The following is a 25,975-nucleotide window of genomic DNA, read 5'->3' as shown; positions in this document are numbered from 1 at the left end:
TGAGTAGCATCACAATGCAATTTTCTTTTTTTTTTTTAAAAGAAGTCACTATGTATGTTTAAAGTGGTCTATTTTTTTAAAGATTTTATTCATTTATTTGACAGACAGAGAGTACAAGTAGGCAGAGAAGCAGACAGAGAGAGGAGGAAGCAGGCTCCCTGCCGAGCAGAGAGCCCGATGCGGGGCTCGATCCCAGGACCCTGGGATCATGACCTGAGCCAAAGGCAGAGGCTTTTAACCCACTGAGCCACCCAGGCGCCCCCACAATGCAATTTTCTATTTGCATCTTCTCCAAACCCATTAAGGAATACTACACTGTCACAAGTGGAAACAAGCAATCCTGTGAATGCCCTAAAGTCAGAAGAACTAGGAAGAATCAACCAATGAGTCCACTCAACCCCAGTGCCTGACTGCCACCATTTCCTACCCCAAAATGGAACAGATAATAGTCCCATGTACTGTTGAATTGTTTTTACAGTACCCACTGCACTATTGCTTGAGTTTTTGAATGCCAAACCTGGCATCTGAATACACCTGGGTCAATGGGTATGTTCAGTAGGATATGAGTGTGAGTTTGACCCACTAATCTCTAGCATCCTTGAGCAGATCACTTAAACTCTCTGAGCCTTATTCTCTTCCTCTGCCATGATATCTCCCATCGTGGTTGTTGTGAAGATTACTCTGAATAATTATAAAAGTCTCAACAGGCCCCTGGCCCACAGTGATGATGATGATAATTAAACTGAAGAGTCTCCACACTGTTGAGCTAGTAGAAGAGGGCCACACTTGACTCCCCAGGAAAGTGCTGGTGATGGGAATGTGCCCAGGCTTTAGAGTAGAGGGGGGCAGCGGGGGTGTTTCCGGATCCTAAGCAGATAGTTCTATTTTTTTCCCCTTAGCCTTAAGATGTACCCATAATGAAAGGGCCAAAATGCAAATCCCGTTATCAAAAGGCCTCCTCAAAATAGTGGGATCATGTGAAAAGCTTTTTTGAAGTTCCTAGGGAGTAAAACAAAAGTTTCTTATTTAAAAAATAAATATTCTTATGCAACTAAACAATGACCTAATTATCTTATGAATTCCCTAGACCTTGTCCAAGATGGTGAGACGCCGGTCAGAGAAACCAAGATGTATAGGAGGCACTGTGTCTGTGTTCCTCAGTGCTCAGGAGGACTTCCAGGCACCTGGGACCTGAGCTCCTGGGCCTCTCCAGGAGCTGTTGTCATGTGGGGCCACTAAGGTGCTCCTGTGCTCATGGCTGCAGCTGTCTCTACATATGCCCATGCTCTGGAGCTTGGAGAATGAAAAGTCCCAAAGGTGACTTTTTTTGCAAACAGAGCAGAGCTTAGTGTAGACAGCCTCTGGCTTATTCAGACATAGCCTGCCCTGGTGTTAACTTGGAGCAGGGAAATAAGAGGGGTTCCTCTAACTTACCTTAGAGAAAATCCCTGCTTCTCTAACAGATTCCTTAATTCTGCCATGCTGGAAGACACATAGAAGCCCGGGACCTGTTGGGTCCTGCTCAATCCAGCTCTCAGGTTGGGTCCTTAAGGGCTTCAGTAAGCAGCCCATGCTGGAAACCAAAGGAATCAGCTCTAAGCCTAGCAGTAATGATACCTCATTTTTAGCACAACAATGGGTCATTTCTATACCAAGCAAGTAGAGGATTGCTCCATTTCTTTTTCATTGTTGCCTTCTAAAGAACAAGTCCAAGGACCATTGCAACAGTTCAGAACCTGGGGATCATTTCCTGGGTGAGGAGGCTTTGCTCCCATGATAGCCAGGTGGAAAGAGTGAGCTCCTGACTCTTTCACTTGGTGAAATACAGCAGTGAGCACATTCCTAATGAAAGAGAGGCCCTAACCTGGGCCACCTGCAGTGTAAACACCCTGAGATATCCAGAGAATGTGTCAGAGCTCAATCACATTCAGTGGACCTTCATGAGTTGTGAGTTCACAGGGTCACCTGCATCACTTCAAAGCCACCTGCCTGAATGAAAGTTTGCCTCACCAGACCTGCCCATTGAGCTAAACCCACAATCTCATTCTTCTCAAAATCTGATGTGTCTGTCGTGTTGGCTTACACCATGCCACCTAACCATGGGAGCCCCTTACGAACTCCAGTTTCCATAATGTCAATTTGCCTAGGAGGGTGTGCCAGACAAAATTTGTCTTTAATCACCAGATTACTCAGACAGATATCATTGGATAGGAACCATTTTCTTCTGGAAGCAGCTTACAGAGGGAAGTATTCTTTCTAAGGAGCTATAAAACAATTGGCTGAAGTACAAAGGAGATTCTGTCCTGGATTTGTAGTGACCAATAACCTTTTCTAACCTGTAGTCCATATAGTAGTAATCCCTTAAATTTGAGCATTTGACCCAGAAGGGCCATGTGGTCAGCAGAAAGAGAATGAGTAGCAACTCCTATCTTCAAATGTGTGGATCATACATGTGGGGCTTGACATCGCTCTGGGTCACCATAATTTTCCCTCCAATGCCGTAAAAACTCCAAGAGTTTGTCAGAATTAAAATGCAAGCTCACATGCGTGCAGGTACACATCTTGTTTTCTGACTCCCAGAATGGAGTGTTTTTCCTGGGACACTACGGTGCTTCCAATCTAATGTCTGAATCGAATGAAGGGATGATATTTGTCATCTATTGCCTATGAGTCAGGATAGGGTAGGCTATTCTATGTGGTAGTAAACCCCTCAAATCCCAGTGGCTTCCACCACAAAGGTATAGTTTTCCATCATCTCTTGAGTGAGCAGCAGAGAGCCCACTCATCATGGTTACAAGAGCCAAGACTGCTGGATGTGCCACCATCTTAACGTGGAGCATTTGCCACAGTGCTGGGATCTCACACCTTCTCAGTGTCAACTTGGAAGCAATTTTCAAGACTTCTGTTCTCATCCCACTAAAAAGAGCTGCACGTGGGCATAGATTGCAAGTGGTCTAGGGATCCCAGTCCCTCTGACACTGAGGAAGAGAGGAGAGCCTGATGTAGGTGCATGCTGATAAGGTTGGCCTCATTAACAAGTATTTGGGGGCACCAGGGTCATGCTGTGTACTGGACTGGTTGATGAGACCTTTAACAGGAGTTCTATATTGGAGGGTGCAGAAACTGGGGGAGAAAGAGAGCATGGAAGAGGGAAAAGGTGAGAGGTGTAGGCAGGTAAGTTACAACATGACAAGTGCCAAAAGGAAAGCCTTACTTGAGTACTGTCGACTTCAGATATGGGAACGAACATGACTGGGGGAATTAAGAAAGGTTAACAAAGTAGCTGACATTCAAGCTGTGTCTTGAATAAAGACTATACCGTCTTCATGGACATATTACGATGTGTCCTTTGACGTAACTCCTTTGCCTTTGTGAATGTTCTACTGAGGTTACTTTTAGTTCTATAAGCTTCTTGACGAAGGTCCAACATTCTCTGCTTTTTCAGTGCAAGAAATAGACTTCAACTTCCAACGAATCCAGTAATAGAGGAGAACAGTTATCTCATTAGTATGAGCTGGAGTTGCACTACCCAGAAGGAACTGGCCAGAGACGAGGCAGGTGCAAATGAAAAGTGCTCTAAGGTGGTCATATTTTTAACGTAAAGTCAGAACAGAAGGACTTACATGAATTTTTGTCTCCTTTGCATGAAAAGGCCATCTGGGACATATTGTTTAGATGTCCATAATTTTGCATTTCTGAGATATTCCAGAAGTGGGTAGCAATATAGGAAAACAATGTTAACTAGAATGAGCCCAGAAAATCTAATATTTATTGCTGAAGCAAAAAAATATAGTCAGTGACTTGTACCAGATCCATTGCTGAAGACTCTTTCCTATTGGGACAGATGACACAGTTGACAATTAATGCAGCTTCATTTTCTTCTTCCTACAAAAAGGAAAATTCCTTTCTCCTGTTGTCTCTACCCAAATTCAGAAAAGGTGATGATTTCAGTGATGACAGTTAATACCAACAAACAAGAATTTGCTATGTGCCAGGGGTTAATTCTAGGTGTGTATTGACTCATATTCAAACCCCCTTAGGTCGTAGGAATCACCAGTATCTTCAACTTAAAAGCTAAATTATAAATAGCTGTGAGTCACACACACTGCCAAGTGGTAAAACTTGGGTTTGAACCTTGATTGTCTGACTTCAAAGACAATTTTTAATCATTGCGCCACAGCTGTTTTATAAAATTATTTTACCTCTAGAAAAGGTGGATGGCAATGCCTCCTCTCTTATTAAAAATTAAATAACAAGTGGATAAGTTTGGTTTGAAAATTACTAGGCTGCAAATGTTTTCTTTGCCGATTGCTAAATCCATATATTGTAATACTTAGCCATTTTCAAACACTTCTTTTGCTCTTCAAGGGCCAGCACTCAGATAGATTCAGACCTGTGATGGGGACAATTTGGTCAGAGGCCCTAGGACACCTTGGCCAGGAAACATGTACCAGATCCACACCCTCCCACCTTATATAGGGAAGGAAGGCAAAAGAAAGGATGCTAATGGCCTTTGAGAAGATTGTCAGTTAGATTACCCATATCTTTGTCGCCAGTCTTCTGGAAGTCAGTACCCTGAGCTATTTTAAAATACCTCCTAAAAATAAAATAAAATAAAATAAAATAAAATAAAATAAAATACCTCCTAATCTGAACCTGAAGTCCAAATTTAGCCACCTGTTCTACCTTTCTCGTGAGTTCTGGAATAACTACCTGTAGTATGTTGCTACTCATCACATTTCCAAGATAACTTGTTTTCTTAAGTTAGGTAAGGCTTTTTAAGAAGTCATTGACCTGCTGCCCATAGAAATATCACAGTGGTGAGGAGGGAGGCATTTTTCATAAGAACGTTTTCTGGACTTTGTCCTGTCTACTTTTTAGCAATGCTGGCCTCCTGGGTAGAGCTGCTGCCTTTGAACCTAGAGACCTTTCTGCGGCCCTATCACAGTATTCATTTACTGCAGAATTTTTTTTTTACTTTTATATTTATTTATTTATTTATTTATTTTTATTTTCAGTGTAACAGAATTCATTGTTTGTGTGCCACACCCAGTGCTCCATGCAATATGTGCCCTCTGTAATACCCACCACCTGGCTCCCCCAACCTCTCACCCCCCGCCCCTTCAAAACCCTCAGGTTGTTTTTCAGAGTCCATAGTCTCTCATGGTTCATCTCCCCTTCCAATTTCCCTCAACTCTCCTCTCCTCTCCATCTCCTCATGTCCTCCATGCTATTTGTTATGCTCCACAAATAAGTGAAACCATATAGTTGACTCTCTCTGCTTGACTTATTTCATTCAGCATAATCTCTTCCAGTCCCATCCATGTTGATACAAAAGTTGGGTATTCATCCTTTCTGAGGGAGGCATAATACTCCATTGTGTATATGGACCACATCTTCCTTATCCATTCATCCATTGAAGGGCATCTTTGTTCTTTCCACAGTTTGGCGACCGTGGCCATTGCTATAAACATTGGGGTAAAGATGGCCCTTCTTTTCACTACATCTGTATCTTTGGGGTAAATACCCAGTCATTTACTGCAGAATTTATTTCTGGGTCCTGTGCCCCCGCTGCTGCCCCAGCCGATCCTCTGTCTCCCTACCGCTGGGCCCCTGCACAGAAGTGTACGCACTGCACCCAGCAGGGCAGCCGGAGAAAACCATGGAGACACTCCAAGCTGCCCTCCGAAGAAGAAACTGCTGAGAAGCAGCGCCGGCAATGGTGGATGAGAGCTGAGGGGGTATAAGGCAGGAATGCAGATGTGGGATACCCAGCCTGGGTCACTGGCCACGGTAGAAGCCGCTGCCTTGTCTACGTGGTGCACATTTTGTGTGGCACTCCATCTGCCCTTGTGAGTTTCCAGTGAACATCACGAGGGGCCTTTTAATCCCTCTGGCTCTTCTAGTACTCAATCATGTTGCCATTGCCTGAATGCTTGTAATAAAGGTGACGATCCAGCCCCACATCCCATTTCGGGAACTGTAAATCATTGGTTTACCAGAAGTCCTTGAGAAAGCTTTTCGTGAAATGAGCAGAGACCTCAGAGGCAACAAAGCCTTCAAGTCCCACCTGACGGTCCTCGAGCTACCCAGAACAGCTTCGTGGAGAAGAGTGACAATTATGCTGATTGGATCCTTATGACTGAGCTTCTTTTCGGCTGCTTTGATTTATTCTTCTGAGTATAAATGAGTTTTCGATGAGAATGACAGCATGGGTAATAGGAGGAAAGCGAGCCAGGAGGGGCCGTGATCTGAGATGCTGCTCCAAACAGCTACGGGGTTCCCTGAATTATTAGCCTCGGAAAGCCCTGCCGGCTCTAAACCTGTGAGCCTAGATGGTTGAGGTTAAGGAAGAAAACAGGATGACTGGAGAGCTCCCTGCTCTGTGGCCAGGAAACCCCAGGTCTGGTCTCAGGCTCGAGCTTGAAGTACCAGCCTCATGCCATGTCTTGGCCACGACGACGTCTTATATGACCAAGGGTAAGATACGTATTTTTGAACCAAGCCTTCATATCCTCAAGCCATACCCTCTTAAAAACGGGATCACCAACTTGTCTAGGTTCAGAAGTTCAACATCCAGGAATCCCCTCCATCTAGGGTGAACTAGGGATGGTTAGCCCCACTACTTAAAAAAGGCACTTAAAATGTGCTTCCCTAGGACCCAGTATGATTCTATATTTCTTTTATGGTCTAGAATTCTTGTTACATTAATATTCTCCAGTTAGTCATCTCCATTATCAGAATGGCACCAGGGAACACATTTCACTGGGAGGTGTGTGGGGGGGGTGCGTGGGGGGGGGTGAGGGACAGAGCAGGAAGATTAATGTCATATTGGAGTCAGACTGCAAGGCTTCTTTCACACTATAAATATTGTATGAAGTGCTGATGTAACCTTTGCTGCAGCATGACATGGGATTTGGCTGTTTTTATGGCTCGTGATTAAAGTAGGAAACAAGTCTCTGATTAGATTATTCCTTCCCCCCTACAGACCTCTGTCCTTCACTTTTCCAAGAATGCTATTTTATTTATGAAATCAATCCAGCTCACACACCAAAACATGTGGATTGCAACTTAGAACATGTAGAGTAAGACACATCCTGTTTCTTCCACATCCCAGATTACTCACAAACTGAGATATCAGCATCCATAAACACTGCAGGGGAAAAAGGAAGGGTTGAAACTCGCAGATTCTGCCTCCTTTTACAAAGTGCTATCTGGGATAAAATTCACCGAAGTTCTGTCGAGGTTGCGTAAGAAAATGGATGGGTTTTTAATGACTTTGGTTTGTTGCAATTGCAGATAGCTGAATACAGTCAGCTCAAAAGTAAATCAGGCTCTAAGGAACAGAATTCAATCTATTAGTTTTCTCCTTCTGATCTATCCTAGTCAGTAATTTAATTATTTGTGGGACTTTTAAACTCACTTGACTCCCGTGGAATTTATCCAAGTTGGAGGATGTTTGGTGTTATATCTTTTGGTCCTGGTCCAGCAATTAGCAAGGCAGCTTTATTCAATCATAAAGAACTAACTGTATTTCAAATGCCTGTGTTCAGTGTTTAATGTCTTTAAATTATATCCACTTTAAAAATTCAGAACATTTAGTCTGCCTATTATGTGGAAGTGCAATAGAACTATCAGGTTCAAATTAAGGGAATTTTTTTGGTCTCTTTTCGTCCTGTATGTGAATTTATTGGATGGCAATTTTTAAAATTCAATTATGATGAGTAGGGCTCAAAATTAAAATGATCTATTATAAATAACGTCAGAGGGTAAGCTCTCATAAATCAGCAAGTCTGATGTTAAAAATAGGTCTAAAATATTGCTCTAGCTGAGAGATGCCATCTACTGGTTGTAACTACTGTTTCATACAACTGGCCATCCTTTCAAAGCACAGAGAAAATCATTAAGACATGTATCGTTAAAATTCAAACAGTGTGGTAGGGCGCTCATAGAGTTACTTTGTGCAAATCAATCACTGAATAAGCATAGCTACATTTTGAAATTCAGATTGCATTTAGAAAAAAGCTACTGTGAACCTAAAGGCTTATGTAGATTTTTCTTGTATTTGTAAATTGTGGTCTCCCAGGAATATCTGTGTGGTGAACCCATCTGACTGCTATTGATTCTACAGCCTCGCCCCTTTCCAGATGCATTATCATGTCCAGGCATCTGGATATAGTCCTTTTGTCATCATATCTCAAAACATTTCTCAAAAGCAGTCAGATCCCAGCTGTTCTCCAGGCAGAATATGGCACTGTGCCAACCAAAACGGCTAATGGGCTATTGGTTAACACACACAGGCTCTATCTGCATTTCTATATTTAAGAATAATTAGTACTGGTATTCGTCATAAACAAAGTTAAGTATATAAGCCAATCTCATGCATGTCACATCAGGAAATTCTAGCATTTGAGTATGGAATCTCTGCTCGGGTTATAGGTAAGAATAATAAGTTACATTACAAATAAAGGGGTTAATGTTTCCTGGGTACCTTAGAGGGAAAAACACATATAGCAAATTCTGCTGATGTTCTAGAACAGACGTTGGTAAAGTGCAGCCTGCAAACCAGAACCAATCTGCCCCCTGTTTTTGTAAATAAAGTTTTATTGGAACATGGCCATACCCTTTTGTTTACTCATTGTCTGAGGCTCCTTGTACACAGCAAGGCAGAGTGGAATCATTGAAACAGACACCAAATGACCTGAAAAGCCTAAAACATTTATTATCTGGACCTTCATTAAAAAGTTGCCAAAAAAAGAAAAAATTGAAAAAGTTGTCAACCTCTGTCCAGAAAGTTACTCTTTATTTCATTAAGGTGATCTTCTACTTAAAATGTTAAATCAGTGTCTTTGCTTCAGTTGCCATAAATTTTCCAACAGCCCTGTCTTGTCCGTGAGAGGACTCCGCCAAGAGAGGGAGAAAAGAGCGGCTCCTCCTTGACGTTTGCACAGGCAAAGGATCAGCGCAGCTGGCAGGCTCTTGGGCTCTCTCTCAAAGACCAGGGGTGCTCTCTGGGGCTCAGTGCAAGGGAGCGTTTTTTTCTGAAAAGAGAAAAAGGGACGTCTCTGTCACCTTTTGGTTTCCACTTGCTGAAATATACATAGGCATGTCAGTCATAAAATTGAACTTAACATTTATCGAACTAGAACTGCCTGAGAGCCATGTTTTGTATGGAGCCATGTTTTGTAACAGGTTGGTGAATTTTCAGCAGCTTTGAAATGTGCATCGCGACCACTTATAACAAAACTTCCACAGTCCGGGGAGCCTGGGTAGTTCAGTGGCTTAAACGTCTGCCTGGGCTCAGGTCATGATCTTAGGGGCCTAGGGTCTGGCGTGGCATTGGGTTCTCTGCTTAGCAGGGAGTCTGCTTCTCTCTCTCTCCCTCTGCTCCTCCCCTCATTCTCTGCTTATGCTTTCTCTCTCAGATAAATAAATAATATCTTTTAAAAAATTCCATGGTCCAAGGAGGAGCCAAAAAGTGAAGAAGTCAGAAATATCTGAAAAGCAAGACTACTTACCTTAAACACACACACACACACACACACACACACAGAGGCAAACTGGCAATAGATTGGGAAAGTGATATTTTCACATACTATCCTACTGTAGAAAAGAGATCCGGGAAACCCCTGAGGGTGATTTTTTCAAATGCCACACTTATTGATCTACTTGAGACCCCCATTTTGGTTAAAACTACATCCATTGGCAATAACAGTGGAAAAAGTAGAATTTGTGTTATTTCTTTCTAGGTACTTTTGGAGGCCTCATCATTTATCTGCAAATATGCTCTAGGGTAAAGAGCAAGAAGCTATTATTTATCTCCAATTTCAAGAGGGAAAAAAAGATTCAGAACAGGTTGTGTCAGAACTGCTTTATGAATTTTGGTGATCATTATTTACCAGTTGTGTGTTGTTGGGGTCAACTATCTCTACGCCTCAGATTATCTCAGCTATAAAACGAACACAATACCCTGCTCATGGAGTTGTCGCAAGCAGCCTACGCGACAACGTATGTAAAAAAACTCGGGGACTGTCCTCTCACTTGTGTCCAGGAAAATGTGAACTATGGTGTGAGTTATGGTATGTGCAGAAGAGTTCCCATCGCAGGTCTGAGACTGCTGTCTGGAGACACACCTGCCGGTAAGGTCGGCTCTGCCTGGTGTCTGGGATCTTGATTGGTAAATAGATCGTACAGTGATATAAAACTTCTCTTAACCAATAAGGTGGCTCGCTAGGTCTCAGCAGTTGGTACAATGCGGTTTTGTGCAGAACACTTCCATTCCTTCTTGGAGTCTGGATTTTGGAGCATATTAAGCAGAGGGTACCTAGGTGACAAGCTCCCACTAAATAACCTTGGACTTTTCTAATGAGAACCATGCATTCTCCAATATCTCTGGGCAAGAAACATCATATACTTGCTGGAGAAAGAAGCACTCTCAAGTGTCCCCCTTGTGGGAGGGAGAAAAAACATGGACGCCTGCATGGGGATTTCTTCCCGCCACTGTCTCTTCTCTTAACGATCTGGTTGTAAGTCATCTTAGCCATGGGAAAACTATATGCAGAGTCCCTTAAGCCCTTCTAGTAAGGTCTTAGACCCCTCCCAACACATAGTGTAGATAGCACCTGACCTACAATGGTTCTACTTACGATTTTTTAGCAGTTGGTGCGAAACACGCTCCCAGAGAGCCACACCATCACAAGGGTGGACAAGTCACACACTGATGACCATTCTGGTCTTTCACTTTCAGTGCTGTATCCAACCAATTACATGGGACACCCAACCCTTCATTATAAAACAGGCTTTCTGTTCCATGGTTTTGCTGAACTGTAGGTTAATATATAAGTATTTTGAGCACATTTAAGGTAAGCCAGGCTAAGCTATGATATTCTATAGGTTAGGTATATTAAATGCATCTTCTACTTAAAATATTAGGACATAAGTGAGTCAAGGAAAATCTGTATATAGCTTCATTATATTTTAATGTTAATTCAATTAGGCTGGCCGAGTAGTTCCTAACCTTGGCTACGATTAGAATTGCTTGGGAAATTAAACACACACACTTCCAACTGCCTGCTCCCTGCCACAGAGTAATTCAATCGGGATTTCTGTTGTGTAGACACAGGTGTCATCAGTATCTTTTAGTTCTGATATTTCCATTTGTTGTTATTTTTTAATAGTTTCTATGTCTTTTTGGAAATTCTCCTTCTCTTTAAGCAGGTTGTCAACATTTTCCACTAGATCCTTCGGCACATTTTTTTTTCTTTACTTTGAATTCATTTTAGATTTACAGAGAGGTTGAACAACTGGTATAGGGAGAACCCGCATATTCTGCCCCTCGTTTTCCCGGATACCCACAGCTTCCATAACCATCAGTAACTATCGAAACTAAGACATTAACATTGGCATATTGCTGTTACCTAAACTACAGACTTTGTTTATATTCTCCAGATTTTTCCAGGAATGTTGTTTTTTGTTGCAGGATCCAGTCCAGGATCCAACCTTGTATTTACTTGTCATGTTGCCTTAGACTTGCTAATCTGTGACGATTCCGATCTTTCCTTATCTTCATGGCCTTGGCGCTTTGGAAGAGTACTGGTTTTTTTTTTTTTTTTTGATTGTCCTTTAATTTGGGTTTGTCATCTATTTCCTCATGATTGGATTGTGGTTATGCATTTTTCACAAACATTACAGAAGTGAGGTACTTTTCTCAGTGTATTAACAGGGTATATAACATTGATACGTTTTGTATGACTGGTGATGTTAACCTTGATCACTTTGTAAAGGTGGTGTCTTCTGGATTTCTCTATGGTGAAATCATTCTTTTTCTCTTTGTAGTTAGTAAATTTCCTGGGGAGACCATTTAGACTACATAAATATCCCTATTTTTCTCAAAGTTGTGTCCACTAATTTTAGCAACGATTGGTGGATCTTGGCTGCACCAATTCTAACTGTGGTGTTCAAAGATAATTTTCTATTTCTTTTATTTCTTCTACATTTATTAATTCAAAATTTTTTTAAAGATTTTATTTATTATTTGAAGAGAGAGAGCACAAGCAGGGCAGTGGGAGAGGGAGAAGCAGACTCTCTGCTGAGCAGGGAGCTGGATGTTGGGTTCGATCCCAGGACCATGGGATCACGACCTGAGTGGAAGGCAGACACAATGACTGAGCCACCCAGGCGCCCGTCTTAATTCAAATTCTAAGAAAGAGTTGTCTCTTCTCCCTCATTTATTCTTTCAGTTTTTTGTTATCTCGGTATGGACTCATGCATATGTATTTTATTCTGGGTATGATAATCTAAAATTATCATTATTTTATTGCTCAAATTGTTCCAGCTTTGGTCTTCAGGAGCTTTGTCATGCTGGTGCCTATGCTTTTTGATATATCCCCATCTTCTTTTGAGTACTTAATTCCATAAGATGCTCCAGTTCGTTCTTGTATTTTCCACACCCCACCCTGAGAAACAATCTGTTTTTCAAAGAACCCTGATTCCTTTTATTGGAGAATGGAATGTAAAAACCAAGATCTGGGCTCTGAGTGTGCTCATTGCTACCATGATGCCATCGCTTCTAGTCCCTGTCAGTGGAGAGAGTTTGGAAATGTGTGTATGTACTAGTGTGTGCATACACATATTTTCCATTAATTTCCATATCCATCAAACGCACAAACTCACTCTCTCTCTCTCTCACACACACACACACACACACACACACACACACACACGTCTCCAATTCCAGTCCAGTACCTCAGGGTTTATTCTCACCTCCCTCCTTTCCTAACTTGGAACTTTTTTCCCTGACAATGAGAAACCTCTTATTACCTGGAAGGTATTTTTTCATGTTCAGCCCTAGTACATGTATGAAGTAGTTACAGAATCTCTAACCCTGTGAGAAACAAATTTACTAAGTGGACGTCACGATGTGGAGTTCAGTGTTTGTTTGTAGTTCTTTGTGTCTTTATCCTTTGGCATCTCCTTTGGACTTATTTTTAAGGCCCCATCTTGTTATTCAAATGTGTGGACTCTCTGGGGCTGCTTCTATTGACTCTTGGCGATTTTTGACCCTGTCACATTTTCTTTTCCCTCTGTGCATCTTATAATGTTGGCTTTTATTTGAACACTTTTTAATAAAGAATGGTAGAGATGGAAGTAATAACACTTCATAAAAGTCATCCTCCTACTTGGATCAGGGTCCTAGGGGGATTGGTGGGGGCTAATCAAATCTCATCTGTCCTTCGGCATGGGTCTCAGCTTTGTAGCAGCTTTACTTGGACTCAGTTGAACACCAATTTGAAATGCTTTAGAGCAGGCTCAGGACTGGTTCTTCTGGAGGGCCTGGGTTATAAGCACTGGTGAGGACCTGGATCGCTCTTTTGCTTGACTGCTGAGCCACCAGCTTTCTAGACTCTGGGAGACTTTGCTCTGTTTTCCATCCCAGCTGCTAGCTGCTCTGGATCCATGGGGAGATTCTGCTCCCCAGCCCTGTCCCCTCACGCACTTTCTGCGCAGTTGGAGAACACTCTTGCCCCGCTGACCAGCGCTGCATTATAGTCTATGGGGACGGAGGTGTTTCTCTCTGCGTCACTGTCCTCCCATCTCCTTTGCTGGGCAGCTTTCACTTGCATTCAGGGGAGGCATGCCTTCAGGGAGATAGCTCTCAGAACTCTTGTGCTGCCCTAGCCTTTGACATACTACCGACGGTGGTAGGCAGAGTTATGGCGCCTCAAGGTGTACAGATCCTAATCCCCAGAAGCTACAATGGTGTTAGATTTCACAGGAAGGGGGAATGAAAGTGGGAGATGGAATTAAATTTGCCAGTCAGATGACCTTAAGAAAGCAAGATTATTCTGAATTACCTGGGTAAACATCGTATCATCACAAGGGTCATTAAAAAGGAAGAGGCAGGAGAGCACAGTCTGGGCAGATGTGATGAAGGAAGCAGGGTCAGGCAGATACAGTGTTGCTGGATTTGAAGAAGGAGGAAGGGGTCACCCGCCAAAGAATGCAGGGAGCCTCTCAAAGCTGGAAAAGGCAAGGACATGGACTCTCTCCTAGAGCCTCTGAAGGGAACACAACCCTGCCAACACCTTGGTTTTAGCTCAGTGAGTTATGTCAGACTTCCGGTCTACGGAATTATCTATAATATCTATACGATAATAAATTTGCATTGTTCTAAGCCAATAACTCTGTGGTGATGTGTTGCTGCAACAACAGGAAACTGACGTACTACCCCACACACATCCAGTGAAGACTTGTGGAGAAGGTCTTGCTCTGTGGTCAGGGCTCCGAACTGGATCACGTCAACTGGCCCACTTGTGGGCCACAAGAGTCAGGCTGGTGTTATGGGCTGAGTTGTACCCTCACAAAATTCACATGTTGAAGTCCTAACACTCAGTACCTCAAAAAGTTTGGAGATAAGGTCTTTAAATAGGTAAAATGAGTTCTTGAAAGTGAGTCCTAATCCAATGGCTGGTGTCCTAACAACAGGACAACATGCAGGCGTGTCTGTGCACAGGGGGAGAGACCATGTGAAGACAAAGGGAGTAGATAGCCATCTACTAGCCAAGGAGAGAAGCCTCAGGAAAAAAATCAACCCCGATGACACTTGATCGTAGACGTCTTGTTTCCAGACCTGAGGAAATGTCTTTCATTCAAACTTCCCGGGCTAGGGAGCCTTGTTACGGCAGCACCAGCAGATTGATGTGGCTACCCTGTCCTCATTCCTGATCACAGGGAGCTTCTCCACAAGTAGAAGAAAACTCCCAACAAGGGCTCATCACTTCTAAAAGTTATTATCATGCCTTCAGCTCTCTGTTGGGTTTATTAATTAGTTTATTTATTTTATTATCTTTTTAAAACATTTTCTTTTCTTTTTAAAGATTATTTATGTGACAGAGAGATAGAGAGCACGAATAGGCAGAGCGGCAGGCAGAGAGAGAGGGAGCAGCAGGGTCTCCACTGAGCCGGGAGCCCGATGTAGGACTCAACCCCAGGACCTGGGAGTCGAAGGCAGCTGCTTAACCAACTGAGCCACCCAAGTGCCCCTCTGTTGGGTTTTTTAAAAATACTGAACTTGAATTTTGTACTTTATCTAGCTTTTTTTTGGTTGTTAGAATGACTTTCTGCATTGGATGTAAGAGTCTACAGGCACTGGTGTTTTTTCTTTCTTTTTTTCCCCTAGATTTTAATTTTTTGAGAGAGAGAGAGAGTGTGTGAGAGATCACGAGCCGTAGGCGGAAGGGTAGAGGGAGGATAAGACTCCCTACTGAGCAGGGAGCCTGATGAGGGACTCGATCCCAGGACCCTGAGATCACAACCCAACCTGAAGGCAAATGCTTAACCCATTGAGCCACCCAAGTGCCCACACTGGTGTTTTTGAAAATGGCTAATGTGCAGCCAAGATGGAACTCCTCTTGGCTAGACCTTATTCTTCAGGCTCTGCACTTTTCCAAAAATGAAGGCACTAGGAAACCTCAGGGAAAACATCAGGTCATAGCCCAGAAGTGACTTTCACCTCAGCAGAAGTCAAGACAAATGCTCTTCGATCCACAGAGTAGGTAATTTTGGCTCCATTTTAGGCCACCAGTGAACACACAAGTTTTGTTTTTGTTTTTGTTTCTTTTTTTTACAATTAAGACCCAATAGACTTTTACTAGAATGCTAGACTATGCAATAAACCATAAGCTTCTAGAAAGTATTGCAGTTATGTGACAAGAAAGGATGCCAACCCAAATCTCAAATCTGTATGGAAGTTTCTAATGACAATATACTCTGTTGGACAATTTGAATCTTCCTTCTGGATTAATAGCTAGGAGTTCGTACGTGTCTATTTTGTATTACATTTCTAATTATCAAGATGTTCAGAATATTTTTGATGTTCTCTGCTACCTTTCTGTGGTAAGCTTTTCAAGTTAATCAAAGTTAAACATTTGAATTTCATTACATTGATTTCCATCACAGTAAAATTCTGCTTTAGAGACATCTCCCAGATACCTTTTAGACACTTCTGGGTCCTTTCACCCTCTGAAGATTAAAAAAGAGATTTCCCACAATTCTCCGGGGATACATTGAATTTGTATGTAGAGTTATACATTTTTAATAATAGGTACTGAGAGTCTCACTGTTTAAGAGATAGGGCCGGCCATGTTCAGAAACCTAAAATCCTCATGGAGTTAGTGAATGATTATAATTAGCACTAAGTTAGACTAACAGAGGAACTTCCCAAACCAAGCGGCAAAGAGCAAAGTAAGCACTGAAGAAGTGTCAAGGTCATTGACATGAGATTGTTTAAATTCAGTTGTCTTATAGGAAGCTGCTGTCCTCAGAGGCAGAACAAGTCTTTAAAGCCACATTCCCTAGTTTAGCATGCCGGGTGCTTCTCATTCATAAGGCATTTTCCAAACTGTCGCATGCTTCCCTAACCCTGGGAGCATGCAAAGGAGGCATTTTCAGGGACCACATCTATATCACTGGTGCCAATGTGCATTCTCCCACTGGGAAGTTGGCACGGGGAGTCAGAGTCTTCTCCAAAGGTAGTTTGGCAAGCAGGTGTCCGAACAGCAGTGGATCTTTGCAGCTCCATGAGTGAGCTGTGATCGTCCTATGCAGCTGCTCCCAGCCTCCCAGCCAGAGGGATGTGAAATGGCCTGTCTGCTTGGTAAGACTCTTTGACCCCTGGTCACTGTTAAAAGGGAACTGAAATCCTTGCCACATAATATCCTTTTCCTTTTTTTGTATTCTAAGATGACTTTGGATGTTCTGTTTGTCTTTGAAGCTAAGATATATTTTGACTCCTTTTCTTTTTTTAATTATTTTTTAAGATTTGTTTATTTATTTGAGAGAGAGAGGGCGAGTGAAAGCAGGAGGAAGAGCGGAGGGAGAGAGAAAGAATTTCAAGCAGACTCCCCACTGAGCATGGAGCCCAAGACATGGGGCTCGATCTCATGGCCCCGAGACCATGACCTGAGCCGAAATCAAGAGCAGGACATTTATCCGACTGAGACATCCTCCAGGAGTCCCTTTTGATTCCTTTTCTTTTGAATAATATTTCTTTACAAAATTGCAATGACTTTTATCCCAAGTAGAATTCCCCAATCATTTTACCAAGCATTTACAGTTTCTTGGGTTACTGCTAAGAAAACTCACTTGTTTTCTTAGGTATGGATTTCCCTAGTTTTCTTTTTAGGGAAACCGTATGAAAACACGTGGTGTGGAAGAGAGTATCACTGTCACTTGGTCACCCTCGTAACAACAGTATATATTATGTAATTATATAGTAAAGTGCTGGCAGTTCAGAGTTGGTGAGTTCTTGCCATGTACCAGACCCAGAACCACGTTTCATACCTAGTATCTCATTTAACCCTCAAAAGAAACCTACGAAGCAAAAGAACTATTATTCCCCATTTTGCAGATGTAGTAACTGAGGTTTAGCAAAGTCTTGTCATCCATCTTTTTAACTGCTCTGAGGTATTTTCTCTACTCACTATGATGAGCATGAATGATTCCGTTAACCCAAAGTTTCAGAGCCAGACATTATTTTAGGTGGAGGATATGACACAGTCTGAACAGTTGTATAAAATGTAGTTCCTCTGTAACACAAGGGCTTGCATTGGACTTACACTTTGGTTTCAGAACTAACCATATGATATTTGAATGTTTTTTTATATGGGCTTTCATATGACAGGGGCATAATTTAGCCTATGGCATCTCCAACATCATGAAGTAAGGAAACCTTGTTATAATAGAGTACCTTTGTGTATATTACATGCCCATTGGAAAAGCTTCCTTGGAACTAAAAAGGATTTATAACCTCTCTGCTTAATCAGAATGAGGCTAAAGACTGTAACAGAGCTATGGTGTGCTGGAGATCGATGGAGACTTTGAGCAAAAGGCCTCTGCTCCCAGGAAATGTCTCACGTTCAAGATAGATAGCCCCTTAATGAGGATATTTTCAGAAGGCTCACAGCCAAGAACCATGACAACATAGCCCATTGGAGACTCTTTTCCTCCTCTTCCCACTCAGAATCTACCCATCAGACCAGTGGTTGTGAAAGCAGTTGGTTAGCAGCACTGATTTACATCAGGCTTCCACGAGTTCCTGGTTTCCTAGAAAATCAGAAATACGAGCTTGGCAACATCTCTGTTCGAACATTTGACTAATGAGTCCTGTGTTCAGGCCTCAGATTTTTGCCGGGAGAATATCTGGAGTCCACGATCATGAGCTATATATATTCTAGCTCTTCATTTCTGGAAGAAATATTTTCATACTCCTCTCCAGTTTTAAGTTCAATGTTTCTGTGTCATGTTTGGATTCCTCTGACATTTTTGATATGTGAAGTCATTTGCAAGCTAACTAAAACCACCTGGACTTCTAGGTAGTGTCTCATATTTCAGTGTTTTTCTTTCGTTAATATTCATATGTAAAAGCGGGGAGGGGGGTTAGTTTTGCCACACCCCCCAAGGGATGTATGGCAATCTCTGGAGATACTCCTGTTTGTCACAACAAAAGGACAGGAGTGCTATTAATATCCAGTGGACAGAAACCAGGGATGTTGCTATACATTCCCAAATCACAGGATGTCCCCCTCCCAAAACGAATTATTTGGTCTCCAGCATCAATGGTACCAAGACTAAGAAATGTTGGCTTAGGGAAAGCACTTCTAAAACCACCGGTTATTTAATTATGCCTATTTTAGTCTGTCTACAAAGAGATTTTCATCATGCTTTAATATACTTATTAATTAAATGATGCTTGTCTACTTTCTAATTACATTATGTAACTTTTCCTATATTCCATGGTTGTAGAAGATTTGTTCAGATCTATAAAGAGACTATAAAGACAGTCTCTTCGGGATAGAAATTTCTAGTAAGACTGATCTGTGTTTCAGGCACAAGAGTGAGGGAACAGGAATCTGGATATGATCGCTGGGGATATTCCATCTATCAGGTTCCTGAAAGCACAGACAATATCAACAAAGACAGCTTATTGGGGAGATACAGATGCCAAAGGGCTTCTCGACCTGGTTCCAGAAGCCAGGGATGTCAGGGGTGCTGCTGCTCTATTTTTTGTGTAGCAGAGGATGATGAAAAGCTAAATGAAAATATTGCCACAGTTGAGGTTGAAAAGAAGGCAATTCATGAGTGAGATGTTAGTTTCAAATGGGATCTTCACTATTGATGGAGAGACTTTGCTCCAAGCCAATACCCGAGCTTCCGCCAGTTCAACCAAATGCAACGAAGGAGGGAGATGAGGGATTAGAGAAAGCAAAGCTGACAGATGGCAATTTGCGAAGAGTTGAATCAACATAAATTATATCTCATCAGTGAGCAGAGGAAAGGGAGGATATGTTCCAATACTCAGCTAACCAGGGAGAGGGGAGCATGCCAAAACACAGCAAGCAAACCACTGGGCATCTCTTGAAGCTGGATGCAAATACAAAGGTGGAGAAATGCCCTTTGTTGGAAAGCCATCTGGATTACAAATCCCGGGTGGAGATCTATTTGAAACATTACAATAAATGAAATTAATGAACATTTGAGATATTGCAAAACATCAATCACAGCCTATAGAAAATCAGAAGAAAAATATTGCTGAAAACTGGATCTGATGTAATATAGATGTATGAATTAATATAGATGTACGTTTCTATATAATCTATATAACCAGATACTTGGAAGAAAGTCCTCTAGACTCACCAGGTCAAAAATCCACCTGCTTAATAGTGTTCACAATAAGTGTAGGTGTTATTTTCTGAGGTTGGGAAGAGTTCACTTAAACCGCATATAAAAATGTTCAACGAATCAGTTTTTTATCCTGCAGCCTTGACATTTGCTTCTTAGAGATTATGTAACTAAACCTTTATATTAACTTTCCAAAATTGTGTAACTATCAAGGGAAACAGAAAAGCCAATCTATCAGCCTTAATTCAGTATAATAATATACCATACAATATATTATGACTTACATAAAACATACATATGAATGATTTGAGTCATGGTAATTACAAATTTGGGGTAAGGTAAAAAAAAAGATCTATGAATTCAAATATGACATATCAAATATGTGTGAAAATAATATTTTCACAAAATTTAAGCAGAGATTTTTCATTACTTTAGAAATCTATTCTAAGTTTTCTCGACTGTATTGAAACTTAGAAACCAGAACCGGGCTGAAATATCTAGACCAGCAGATGGCGCCAATGGGAAAATCAACAGCTCCTGAAAAATAGGAAATTTCTCAAAGGCTTACAATTATGGATGGCGAAAATTCCAAGGTGAATGTAAATTGGTTTAAAAAGTCTGTATTTCCATCATAGAGGTAAAAGAAAAGGCCTAGAGTTCGGGAAAAGCAATAGAAGCATTAGAACAGCTACTTTTCCTCTCATTTGGAATTATTACTGACTGTTGTACAAATAGGGGTTGCAAATCTTGAAGACTGTTTCTAATCCCCAAACATATTCCCTGACATTTCCTTTACAACAGTTATTTAGAGATGCTAGCGTGACAGTTGTTCAACTTGGAAACACAGCAGGTGGCTGGCTGCTCCTAAGAAACTGCCTTTTGCAAGGAGCAGTCTGGGGTTCATGAGGATATGGGTTGCCCTCTTGCACACTTTCACCACGTGAGGGTTTGGTATAGGACAAACACTTGCGGAGGCAGAAAACAGTATTCAATTTTTAATGAAGTCATCCTCCGCTGATGTCTCATGGCAGATGTGCTCCACTTAGTAGAATGTCGGAGAGAAAATGTAGAGAGGCAAACGCATCAAAAATTATCAGACATTCTCATAGCCTCTCCCTGTAGGTGTCTCTGAAGGGTAATTACCTTGAGCTCAAGATGGAAATAAAATGGGGGGAAAAACGTTTTGGTATCCAAGTACAAGAAATGATTTTGCTGCTGGCAGAAATCACAAGCTCTAGATGCATTTTTTTTTTTTTTGCTACTTTCAGTTTTCGTTTTTCTTTTCTGCAAGATGAGTTCTACATTATATAGAAGACTTACAGAGGAACAATAAGAGTCTTTAATAATTCATATCTGAGAGGAGTGACAATAGAAGGGCACATCTTATTATGAGGACATCAAATGGATTACTTATTCTAACACCTCGAAAACACCGCACACTATCCTCATTCCCAGTAAAAAGGCACATTCTTTTCTTTTCTGTCTTAGCAATTTCTGTTATTGGAGGGTCTAAGATTTTTGGATAAGAGCCCCTCCAATTCCCAATGGTTCCCGCTCCTTTGGAGTTTGAGCTTAAGATCAAGATAGAATTGTGTTCACTAGCAGGAGAAGAAAAGGGAGGGGAGAAGAAAGGAAGGAAATAAATTTGGAAAACCAAAAGGTCCTTTCCCCCCTGATGCTAAGTGTGTATTTTGATATGAACTGGCAGGAGGCTGTTGCCCCAGGAAGCAGTGGTATCAGCAGCATCAGGAGAACACTGTTGAACAACTTTGAAGTGTGGGCTGCTTCCTCTGGACCAGATTCTGTCATTTGAATCTGCAACGGCAGCTGTGTCAAAACATGTTTGCATTATGTAGACCTAATTCCAGTTTTAAAATGCTGATTCCAAAACCTATGTTACAGCAGCAATCAATTCTATTTGTCAGTTTCTTTGATTACTGCTTATGAATTTCTCCACATGCCGGGACAGGATTCCACATTGCCCCGTGGTATGGAAGCTGTGTTTTCCAAATCAATAATAATAATAACTCCCATTTATTGGACCTACAATATCCAACAACATGGCGGACTAGGCATCAGGAAGGGTCAATGAGCTGATGCTGCTAGAATAGGAATAGATTACAACAAGCACACTTTTCCAAACTTTGCTGAGCTCCTAAGCAAACAATGGGAGTTTTCAACAGCCAAAACAAGCAAACGAAAACACATTCGCCGAACAAGAAAAATGTAATGGTGGGCTGAAAATGGACTTGAGCATGGGAAAACCTGCAAAGCTGGGTTTTTCCTGGAGGAGCATGCCCACATCAGCAGCAGATTTGGAATTTAAGCTTAGGACCCACAGTGGGTGGGATGGATACACTCCAGATGTTAAGAACTCCCCATAGAAACATCCTTTATGGAGGAAAGTGACCCAAGAACTCAGAACTCTTATGGATTATGGGCTCAAAGATAATCAAATTAAATGTAAGTTAAATGTTAACCATCATAAGCCCAAGGAAATGAATCACCACCAGTAAGTTAGCAAAATAATCAATCTAGACCACCTCCTGTACAAACACCTCAGATTATTAGAATGACCAGATTTGGAGTAAGAAAGCACCATCATAATGAAATACAGAATTTTTTTTTTAAAGTCAGGAACAAAGGATTATCAAAAATAGCATGTAGCTTATTTGTGGAGCATACGAAATAACATGGAGGACATGGGGAGATGGAGAGAAGAAGGGAGGTGGGGGAAATTGGAGGGGGAGACAAACCATGAGAGACTATGGACTGTGAAAAACAACCTGAGGGTTTTGGAGGGGCCGGGGGTGGGAGGGTGGGTGAGCCTGGGGGTGGGTATTATGGAGGGCACGTATTGCATGGAGCACTGGGTATGGTGCATAAACAATGAATTCTGGTACACTGAAAAGAAATTTTAAAAATAAATAAAATTTTAAAAAAAAGTGAGGGGAGGAATAACATGTAGCTAAAATGAAAAGTGTATTCTTGAAATAATCTAAACAGCATATTTTACACAAATAATTAGTATATTTGAATTTTTTTAAAAAGGAAAATAATAAACATCAAGATATTGAAATTACCCAGCATCTAGCCATAGGAATAGAATTTGGGGAAGAAAGATATTAATACATAGGGAAGACAGAATTAAAAGGCCTAACATAAACGTGGGGAATGAGGAGAAAATGAATAGAGCGGAGGAGATAGAGGGGGAAAACAATTTGCAGGAATCTTAACAGAAATAATAGAAGCAAGAAGAGCAGAGAATGATCAAAATGCGGAGAGCAGATGACCGTCAACACAGCACTGTGTGTTTTGCAGATTTTTCTTTTAAAAACTAGGGTGAGGGGCGCCTGGGTGGTTCAGTGGGTTAAGCCTCTGCCTTCGACTTGGGTCATGATCCGAGGATCCTGGGATCGAGCCCCGCATCGGGCTCTCTGCTCGGCAGGGAGCCTGCTTCCTCCTCTCTCTCTGCCTGCCTCTCTGCCGACTTACGATCTCTGTCTGTCAAATAAATAAATAAAATCTTTAAAAAAAAAAAAACTAGGGTGAGATAAAGACGTTTTCATACATACACAACCAGAGTTTACAAACAGCGGAACTTTGTCAGAGGACTTCCCGAAAAGATATATTTCAGGAAGGAAAATGATCTCAGAAAGGTCTGAGATTTGGTAAGACATGGTTAGTAAAAAAAAAATGGTAAGCGTGCAAATCATTCTAATTGAATATTTTCTGTGGCAAAGTAAAATAACTAAATCATGGAGGTAAGTAACAAGCTGAAATACTGATTTTTTTAAAAAAACTTTTTTTATTTATTTGACAGAGAGATCACAAGTAGGCAGAAAGGCAGGCAGAGAGAGAGAGGGAAGCAGGCTCCCCGCAGAGCAGAGAGCCCAATACGCAGAGGCTTAACCCACTGAGCCACCCAGGCGCCCTAAGAAATACTGCTTTTTGAAACGCCACATAAGTGGGAGGGGAATCATTGGATTTGGTCTCCGAAGACCCTCTCGTTCTGCAGGGGAAGGTTAAGACGGTGGTACGGGGTCACATTTTGAGGATAAACCTTGAAAGAATGGAAATCATGGATCCCAGATCAGGATACGGAAAAAAGAAAAAAGTATAAACAAGACAATTTGAAAGAAGAAAAAGGCAAAATAGGTGAAAAAGGAGTAATAGAAGGAGGACGAATACAAAGCACACAAGCCAAGAAACTGGGACAAGCGGAGGATTTCTATTTCCGGCGAACGGACCACGCGGCACCTGGGAGGACGTTGCCGGCTAAAACTGATAAAAGAGTCCAAGCGAGACGTGACACTGGTGGTAGTAGAGGTTTGCTTGAAATGACAAAAAGTGTAATTCAGCAGGAAGAGAGGAAATTCTACAACCGTAAGAGTAGAGTTAAATATTTTTTTAAAAAAAATAGACCCTCAAGGAGAAAACATACCTGTAGGAGATTTTAATGCATCCCTCTCAGAAATTAATAGTTCAAGCAGACAAAACCGAGCAGCCGTGTCGACGGTTTCAACAGCACGGTTAACGAGTTTCCCTATGTGGGGTATTGCCGACTGCAATGGAAGAATGCACATTCTTCCAAACACAGGAATATTCTCAAAAATTGATTATCTTTGAGGCCAGAGAGGTAGTCTCCACTGCAACAGAGGAATGCTGTCACAGAAACCACATCCTGGGACGAACGTGCAAGTAAGAATAAAAACAAAACTAAAAGAATTCCATTAAGTTGGCAAGTCTTTCAAACTTCTAAACAACTCATGGGTCAAAGGAGAAGCAAAACTATTGGGTAAGAACTTGTGAAATGCTAGTGGGACTTACAGGGAAAATGGTGAACTTCAATGCTTCCATTTAAAAGAAGACGGGTCCAACCAAGTGAGGCACTAAGCTTCCAGCGTAAGAAATAACAAACAAACAAAAGACATCCAGCAAATAAATCCCAAAGGAAGTAGAATAAAGGAAGGTAATCAAAGAGATAAAAGGCACCACTAACGAATTGGAAGATAGACATAAAAGAAAGAATTAATGTCATGAGTAGGTTCTTTGAAACAGGTGAATTAAACAGACACAGCTCTGAAAACGTTAATCAAGAACAGAGAGCAAAGACAAGGAAGGGAAAGAACTTGACCTGAGGTGCTTCAGGATTTAACAGGTAAGAATGTACTATGTCCAGATGGAATCCCGTTAATTTGAAAATTTAGACGCAACAGATTTTTTTTTCTTTTTTTCTTTTTAAGTTTTTATTTAATTCCAGTTAGCTAACATATAGTGTGATGTTAATTTCAGGTGTACAGTAAATATAGTGATTCAATACTTCCATACACCTGGTGTTCATCGCAAGTGCCTTCCTCGATCCAGTCACCTATTTAACCCATCCCCCCACCCACCTCCCCTGTGGTAATGCTCTTACACTGTTGGTGAGAATGCAGACTGGTGCGGCCACTCTGGAAAACAGTATGGAGGTTCCTCAAAAAGCTGAAAATAGAGCTACCCTACGACCCAGCAATTGTACTACTGGGTATTTACCCTACAAATGTAGGAATTCGAAGGGGCACGTGCACCCCAATGTTTATGGCAGCAATGTCCACAACAGCCAAACTATGGAAAGAGCCCAGATGTCCAGTGACAGATGAATGGATAAAGAAGATGTGAGATATATATATATATACATATATATGCAATGGGATATTTCCTCAGACATCAAAAAAAAAATCTTGCTGCTTGCAACAATGCGGATGGAACTAGAAGGAATTATGCTAAGCTAAATAATCAGAGAAAGACAAATACCATATGATTTCATGCATATGTGGAATTTAAGAAACAAAACAAATGGGCATGGGGAAGGGAAGGAAAAATAACATAAGACAACAGAGAGGGAGGCAAATCGTTCATCATCACTAGCCATCAGGGAGATTCAAATTAAAACTACATTGAGACTCCTAAATAAGGAAACAAACTGAGGGTTGCTGGAGGGAAGATGGGGAAGGGGTGGGGTAACTGGGTGATGGACATTAAGGAGGGCACGTGATGGAATGAGCACTGGGTGTTACTGACAAATCACTAAATTCTACCTCAGAAACTAGTAATACACTATATGTTAATAAAACTGAATTTAAATTTTTTTTAAAATATGGACTATGTACAGCAGAAACTGAATAAACTATAGCTTCCCACAATAGCATAGATTATCCCAAAAATACAACGGCAAGTGCTTATAAAAAGCAAATTTACAGAGGACTCAATTCCATGTGATTGCATTTTTATAAGTTTAAAAAATAAGACTAAACAA

The sequence above is a fragment of the Meles meles genome, chromosome 12 (assembly GCF_922984935.1).
Source record: "Meles meles chromosome 12, mMelMel3.1 paternal haplotype, whole genome shotgun sequence".
NCBI classification, from domain to species: Eukaryota; Metazoa; Chordata; class Mammalia; order Carnivora; family Mustelidae; genus Meles; species Meles meles.
This window is presented reverse-complemented; position numbering follows the sequence as displayed.